The following is an 8,365-nucleotide window of genomic DNA, read 5'->3' as shown; positions in this document are numbered from 1 at the left end:
AGTGGAAAAGTGCTGCAGGCACAGGAAATAGCATAAGCACAAGTTTGGTGGTTCCAAATATCACGGTGTGGTTGGAATTACACATAGTTCAATACCATTAGAATGGAAAGAAGAAGGCAGAAATTGGGGCAGGGAGTGGGTGGGGAGACAAGTCCCTGGAAGTATGCAGAAGCCAGCTCAGAGAACACTCTTCATGCCGTGGTAAGGAGACTGGTTTTTATTCTACAGGCAATAGGGAACCACTGAAAGATTTTTAGTGGACTACCAAGTAAATTTGAGTTTTAGATCACTTTCTGGGGTGCAAGGAGAATACATTTGAAGGGAGTGAATTCTGGGGTAGGGAAACCAGTCTGAAAGTGGCTGCAGCTGTCCAGTGGAAGTGTAACGGTGGCTGAGACTCAGGTGGAGGTAGAACTGGAAAGAAAGGGAGCAGCCTGGAAAATCTTTAGGAACAACACTTGTCTGTGGAAGGTGAGTGGATTGGCTGTGCTGTCATCTCTCTATGAGCGGGTGTAGGTACAGCCTCTGTGGTGATGCCTGGAGCGAGAAAGGCATCGTCCTTTCCTGAAATGATGCCCAACAGCTCTGTGCACTGTCAATACATTAGGCATCTGATTCCACAGGGTAATGCTCACGAGGCACCAAATTTCCTGCAGTGGGTCCAATACATTACTCAAAGTTTTCTCTTTTTGCACTTGAATATCTGAAGCTTAATCCCAGTGAGGAGAGCTGTCATTTTCTTCCCAGACAGGAAGCCGAACTGTCTTTTCGAATACCCCGGGGCTTTCTGAACTCACAAACCTTTCATTATAAGTACTTGTCTAACTTACGGGGAAGTTACACAGAGTTCTCACCATGTGCTGTGCTTAAGATGCAGTTCATGTGTCTATAGTTCTGCCTTTGGTACATGGGCCCCTCAAAGTAAGCTGTCTCTGCAGAGGTCAAACAAAATGTTCTTTGAATTTGGAGGGTGGGTCTCACTAAAGAATGGGGTGTTGTCAATGCCCAAGAATGCTGGTGGACATGCATTATATCCTCAATATATAGAAATCTATACAGCTGCCAGAAGAAAAAAAAATACCGCCAAACATCTTTTTAAATTAATTCATTAAATTATGTAAAATACTTATTAAGAATCTGCTGTGTGTCCTGGTGCTATGTTAAGTCCTGGCTAATATGCTTTTAGCATATTAGATCATTGGCAGATTGGGGCTAGAAGATGGGCCATGTGAGGCTGTGGGTGGGAGTGGATAATCAGCCAGGACAGCCAGAGTCAGGGGAGGAGGATTATAACAAGGGTCCTGGGCCAGAAGCCAAAAGTCAGGAGCTAAGAGTCCACATGTAAGTGTGATCTCCAAAGGATGAGAAAAGGACAGGGAGATGTATCAGAGCTAAGAGATAGGGCCAGACGGGGATGGCTCCAAGTGGCAGCAGGTTCAGAATGATAGCCAGAGGGTCCAGGGACATTGCTGCAAACAGATGGGAGTGAGAGGCCTACTGTCTGGTATACTGGAGAATTATGTGTGGGTTCTTCTTGCTGACTTAAATGCAGAGGCTTTTGGCAGACATGACTTTAGAGTACAAGGAAAGGGCTCTTAAACATTTATTTTCTGCTTTCAGGAGATAAGACTAAAATATATTTAAGCAAGCACTGAAAGAGGGAAGGAACATCTAAGTGAGTGTATTACCATATGATGTAGGAGCCCAGAGGAAGAATTTAAAGTGGACTGAATTTGTAGAAGCTTGATGAATGAAGGAGAAATTGGATAATTGTCCTACTCAAGAGCCATATTTCTTTTTAAAACCAAACTCATCATGACTTCCCTGACTCCACACTATCCACACTCCCTGTGCCAACTTCAGTCTGTGGCATTATGGCTCAAACACTGCTCAGGAGCCACCTCCTTCATGAAAGGCCACCTGGATGACACTAAGTTAGTTTCAATTGTCTCCTTAGGGATTGTATCCAGCTCCTCATCACTAGTAAGTTATATGAACAATTGCATCTGCTAGATTATGAGGTTCATGAAATATTTATTATATGCTGTTTATTTCTCTATGTGTCCAGTCCAACTAACAACAGAGGATGCTTCACTTGGGCATTTATGGCTCTCCATCTCCTAACCCTACATTATCCTCTTTTCTATTTCTATGATTTTGAAAAGTTCATCTCTCATTACTCTTAAGTCAGACTTTATGCTCCAGGCAAGTCTGTCCCTGTTCCACCTCCAGCACACGCTGTGTTTGTTCTAAAATCTCTCTGCTCCATTTTTCCATCTGCACTTCCCTTGCTTCCTTCCCCCCATCACATTATTCCTTTCCATTTTTTGTCCCCTTCAGGAGCTATCTTCGGGATCATGCCCTCGTGACTTATTTGTACTATTAAAGCTATTGTACTTGTAATACTTTATTTGTAACTATTGTCATACCACTTATCAATTAAATATTCATCAAGTTTTTAAACAAATAGTTATAAGTTCCAGAAACTGTTATACACTGGAGACACATCAGGGAATATGACACAATTCCAGCCCTCCAAATGTTCACAATGTGATGCCTTTGGGTTGTCTCCCTACTTGCGTTTTAAAAATACTGAAACACTGCCATTCATATGTACTTTACAGTTTGCAATGTGCTTTCAAACATTATATCTCATGTAACTTCATCTTTATCACAATTTTAAGTGTGATTTTAGTGAGGTGGAATTAATGTTAAATAAAATGGACTTGGATGATCTATCTGATAAGGGAGGGTGACTGATATGTTCTTGCCCCAATTCCAGCGCCCCATCTACCCTGTGATACTACGTGGAAGATAATTTCTCCTCTAGTTCTTTGAAAACTTTTCAACAGTGCAGAGAATAACACTTCTACACAGTAAGCATTCAGTAGACTTAGGTCATCTTCCTGATGAATTTGCTATTGCCTGATGTTCTGACTTAAAAAGTAGGAGACATCAAAAGTGGTTGGTCCATTTGATTTTATTGGCCCAAGTGTATTTTGCCCAAGGATGAGTTCTGCCTGAAAAATGTCGTGCAGTGAAACTGGCACATCATAAAACTTGGATCCTGGTAGAAAAACAAAATTTAATTTTGGCTCTTCGACCTTTGCATGATATGGTGGTGCTGGTGTGTATATGTGTGTGTTTGTATTGTCCTCTATCTCTCTGATTTTTTCACAGGCTTTAAGCATTTAAAAAATATTTGGTTGAAAGTCCCACGAAGGCTGGTGGGAGATAAAGCCTCATGGGGTAAGCAGGAGAGGTATCAGGCATATTGTGGTGGTGGTGGTGCCCCTGGTTAGGTTTTTTTTTTTTTTTTTGAGTAAGTGGTTGCTTTCTTCTTCTCGGGGTGGAATTTGTGGTTCTCAGAATCCATAATCTCTTAAGAGTTCAATACTGGGAGAATTGAACATTTGAATGCAATATGGAACAGCCATATAAGATTATCCTCAAGCAGATTATATCTCAATAATGCCATCGCCATGTGGAACTGCCTCTTTTTTCAATATCTATAATTCAATACAATTTAATTCAATCCCATTAAACTAACATTTACGGCTCATTGGCAACCGTTGAGGCACTCGGGGTTCCTGGAAGAATAATGCTCAGACCCTGACCTCTGGCAAACTCGAGTAGTCTTTTTTTCCACTCCCAATATGACAATTGTTGTCCTATTTCTCTATGGTCCCTAAGGGATGTGGGAAAAAGATCAATTATCTCTTCTTTTTATGAAGAAAAATTGGTTGACGTGTTTTTCTCTTTTGTCAACAGATTCCTTTCACTCTTAAGCATGTCCTTTCTCTGGCACCGAGTACATTTGATCACCTTGTCACTGTCCCAGCTCCCCGCAGAGAACCAGGAGAGGACCATAAAGGACATTTTATTTGTTCCAACTCAGCTGAGTTCTTATAGCTCACCTTCCAATTGGACAAATATTATAACAAACTAAAAAGCAAACAAATAAAACCTTGAACAGCTTCTCGGAAGAACAACGTACTCTGGAAAGCTAGCTGATTTGCTCTACCTCCTGGTTCTCCGCATGGTGGAAACAAGAGCCTAATTGATGTAGCATTGACATGATTTCTCCCAACATGTACAGAGCGGCATCTGCCACGGGCCCTGTCATTCTTCTGAATACTGGCTTCACCTCAGGGGTGATTCACACTGAGACGCTTTGCTCCACAGCAAAACTTCTACTCAGATAGCAAAGAAGCAGCAACAGGGGCAGGGGTGTGTCCAGGTTCATTAAAATGCATTTGTGGATGTCACAATAAGGGGAATGTAGATTCAGTAGTTCTCTTAGCTTATAATAACTGGGAAAACTTTATGTTCTATGCTAGAGATGAGAGCAAGATGAAGAAAAACAACTAAAGGAAATAAAAGAGTGAGGAGATCAGCTGCCTCCATTTAAGGTCTCAGAAAACTCACATATTTTGTATGTTAATATATTCTGGCAACAATACGAATATGCTAAAGTGTTTTTTAAACCCCCCAGATATTTTAGCTCCAATGATCTGATCTGTTTTGAGATCTTTGCCAGCCATGAAATGATGGACTGGGGGAGCCAGGGGCCCAGAGCGAGGGATAGGATCATTGAGAGTCTGACAAGCTTTTTATTAAATGGCTCATAAATACCAGGGAGATAATTATAATGGTTACTTTAAGTTCATTTTAAATGAAAGTGAAAATTGTATATATTTTTTGATATAGGACTGTATTCTAAATGCATCACTATAGGGTCTGGATAAATTTAAACACTTAAGAGCTAAGCCCTGATAAGAGCAAATGTGCTTTGGGGATGTTACCAATGGGGCCATTGATGGCCCTGCTTAGCCAAGGAATTGCTGGGACCTTGGGTGAGTTCTTTGAGTTGCCTCAGCATCAGTTTTTCCATCTGCAAAATGGAAAGGGTTGTTGCAGGTATCTTATGGGAAATGCCTAAACAGTAAAAATCTTAGAAGAGAGGGCTTTGGGAGCAATGAAGCGAGTTTATGTCTCTCTCCACACTGTATCTCCCATCCTGACCAGCTGTCTGTATTCATAAACTCCCTTGAACTGATTCTGGGGCTCCTGCTCTCCCTTTTACAAGCCTTATGCATAGCGGGGCCTGCTTGGGTGGAATTAGCTGATGGCAAATGTGGACGTCAGGGGCACCTGAAAAAAAACAGTAGAAACATTTACCTATTGTTCACATCCTGTGATAGGCAGAACAATGTCACCCTCCCCAAATGAATACATCTTAATTCCTGGAATCTGTAAATACAGTTACCTTACATGGCTAAAGGGACATTGCAGATGTGAGTAAGTCAAGATTCTTGAGATGGGGAGATCATCCCGGGTTATTCAAGTGTGCTCACAAGGGTCCTTAGAAGTGAAGAGGGAGGCAGGAGAGTGGGTGTCAGAATAAGAGTCAAAGAGAGGTCTGAAGATGTCAGGCTACTGGCTTGGTAGGTGCAGGAAGGAGCCACAAGCCATGGAGTGGGAGTGGCCTACAGAAGACGGAAAAGGCAAAGAGTGGAATCTCCTGTGGAGTCTCCAGGAGAAGTAAGCCTTGCCAACACCTTGATTTTAGCCCCGCAAGACCCATTTCAGACCTCTGACTTCCAAAACTGCAAGACAATAATAAATAGGTGTGGTTTTAAGCCACTGACTTTGTAGTAATTTGTCACAGTACCAAGGGGATACTAATACATATCTCAAGGTCATGATTTCATCTTTTAAAAATGGCACTGGAGTGAAAAAAAAAACCCCAAAACTTCATTAGCTTTTTCCTTTAGGGTAATCTACCAACCGGGAGGAGCAGAACTGGTGAAAATGGACTAAACCTTACAGCCCTGCTGCATCGCCTAGTGCGTGGATATAATTTGGCTCTATTTTATTCATCATATTTCACTTCTTCCTAGTCATCTCCTTACACCCTCCAGAATGATCTTTTGAAACCAGAAATCTGATCACACCATTTTCCTGCTCAAAATTGTCAACACTTTTATATTGCCTTCAGGAGAAAGGGTGAGTTTCTTAGCACAGGAGCCTACAAGAGCCTCTGTGATCTGTTCCTGATGAACTCCTGGCTGCATTGTCAGTCACATGTCCCCCGTTTTCCACCAAGACCCTAGGTTATATCCACAAGAAGTAACTGACAGGTTCCTACCTGCTGTGGTTCCTCATAGTTCCTTGCTTTCACTTGGATGTCCTCTCCTTTTAGCTAATATTTGTTGAGCTCTTATTATTGTACTTGACACTTGTAAAGGCTTTGCAAGTGTCAACTCATTAAATCCCATGGAGTAGGTGCTGATATTATCCTTATTTTACCCATCATGCAACTGAGGAATACAGAAGTTAAGTAGCTTGACCAGAGTCACATGCCTGCCTAGTAAGTAGTAGAACTTGGACCAGGAGCAGGAGTGAGGTGCAGGGGAGAGGGAAAAAGGGAAGGAGGAAGCCAATATGAGGGAATAGTATCAGTTGGTTATGTCCATGGGCACCAAGGGTTTGATTTTGCTAGAGTCTTTGGAGGAGCAAATAGAATGTCTCTTAGAATTATCCACCTAAGCATTGATAGGGGAAATCATTTCCTCACTGGTTTCCATTCCCCATTGAAGGCCACCTGATGGGGCTGTTAAGTGCCTTATTCTTTTGGGTGGCACATGGGTATGCGGCAAGTAGACACCTGGACAATACCAGTGTTCTATATAGTGACACTGGAATGTTCTTAGAGATGGAAAATTCCATGGCATAAAGCTACAGGCACTCAGCAGGCACTTAAGATGACACTTTATCACAGGAATTCTCACAAACTGCTGCAGCTACATTGGGAATTGGAGGTAAGACCCGGAGATATGAAGTGTGACATAATAAGCTTCTGATCTGTGCTCCAGGTTTTTTGTCAAGGGTAATATTTCAGGAGTTTGTGGTGTGTGGAATGAAGCTTTTGTAAATTTGTGTAGATCCCAGCACTTTTCATAAACAGTCTTAGAAACTATTGTATTAATATGATCACATTACGTGACCTTTTATTTATTTCTTATTGTTATTATTATGATTTATAGTATCAATTTATTCAGCTAGATATTCTACAAATGTATGCTAATTCCTATTCTTTGATGCACATTTTCTTGAGAAAAATCGGTAGCAAGCTAAGCAAGGGTCAGTCTACACAGGCACTCATCAGAAAGAATCTAAAAGTTCTGAGGCTGGCAGCAACCACATTAGAAGTCTTGCTTAATGCCATCATGAAACCAAAGGACCCAATGAAGAAGGGGATGAGGTAGGGAGAAGGTAGAACCTAACAACATCTTTGGATTCAGTAGATTTGATAGAAGCACGTGGTTTCACCCTTCACTTCCTCTCTTCTTCTGTAAAGGTAGAAAGAAGCACATTCAGATTAGGTAAAGGGATATATCCTCTCACGATGCCTGGTTACCTGCTAGATTAGAGTTGGAAGCAGCACATTTGAGCAGAGCTCTCAGAGGCCTGGAGAGCACTGAGTGTGGATGACAACCACAGGTGACAGAGAAGAGGTGCCCAGCGAGTGGGTCTCTGGAGATGAGGCACTCACTTTGCTGCCAGTCTGGCACTGCTGGCTCGGGAAATGACATTTGAGGTTCTGCATGTGAGGTTTGTGTGGACAACAGGACACTGATGTCCTCATGAAGAAAAACAAAATGAAGACTTTTCCAGAAGTCTGATTCTACAGGAATTCTCTTGTTCCCCAACCTCTTAACAAAAAAAATAAATAAATAAATAAATAAAATAAAAAAAAAAAAAAAAGAAAGAAAGAAAAGAAAAAGAAGATTATTTTCAGAGTCTATTTGTTTCACTGCTGGAGACCAGGGAAGAGAGATGTAAGGGCTGTTTGTCAACTCTCAGGCAGAGAAATCACTAATTCATTTCTTTCTGGGGTCAGGGAACCTGATCTCCTTTTATCAAAAGAAAATTACTTCACAGAGAAAGCACTGTCACTATAAGGGGGAAAGGAATTAAGCAGCACAGAATTTGCAAGCAGCTCATTTGCTTCTGTTGTTTAACTTATCTTTAAGCTGGAGCTTACTTGCTCTCTGCCTAGGAGTTTAGAATTAGTTTCTTGTATGATCGTAAGGAAGTCATTAAGTTACATTTTATTTGTAATGAAAATACCCACAAATACAAATATACACACAGACTTGCACATACTTGTATTCTCACAGGGCACCTTTGCCTTGAAGGTTGAATCCAAACTCAATCCAGCAAATATGCACTAAATATGCACTATGTGACAGGTTCTGTGAGGGTGGTAGGGGGAAGAAAGACAGGCTTTCTGCCTTTATGAGCCAACAATCTCCTTAGTAAGAAAAAAACTCGGAATGAGAAACCATTTATTCATTTA

The 8,365-nt window shown here is 41.4% G+C and overlaps 2 long non-coding RNA genes across 2 annotated transcripts in view; one reads left to right on the top strand and one right to left on the bottom strand.

The window, feature by feature from the left end:
- Window positions 1-202: 202 nt before the first annotated feature.
- LOC116268833 lies at window positions 203-6,208 on the bottom strand. Its single transcript, XR_004176001.1, has 2 exons — window positions 6,152-6,208; window positions 203-5,364 (listed from the first exon to the last, which is right to left on the bottom strand). It is a non-coding gene; the product is annotated as an uncharacterized LOC116268833 (long non-coding RNA).
- The window catches only part of LOC108584055, a 37,689-nt gene continuing 34,680 nt past the window's right edge, over window positions 5,357-8,365 (top strand). Inside the window, exon 1 of the long non-coding RNA XR_002519799.2 lies at window positions 5,357-6,824. This is a non-coding gene — a long non-coding RNA (uncharacterized LOC108584055). The remainder of the gene's footprint in view (window positions 6,825-8,365) is intronic.

Source organism: Papio anubis, chromosome 1 (genome assembly GCF_008728515.1).
Source record: "Papio anubis isolate 15944 chromosome 1, Panubis1.0, whole genome shotgun sequence".
In the NCBI taxonomy this organism is placed as follows: domain Eukaryota; kingdom Metazoa; phylum Chordata; class Mammalia; order Primates; family Cercopithecidae; genus Papio; species Papio anubis.
The sequence above is the reverse complement of the archived record's forward strand: the minus strand, read 5'-3'. Positions and strand labels throughout refer to the sequence as shown.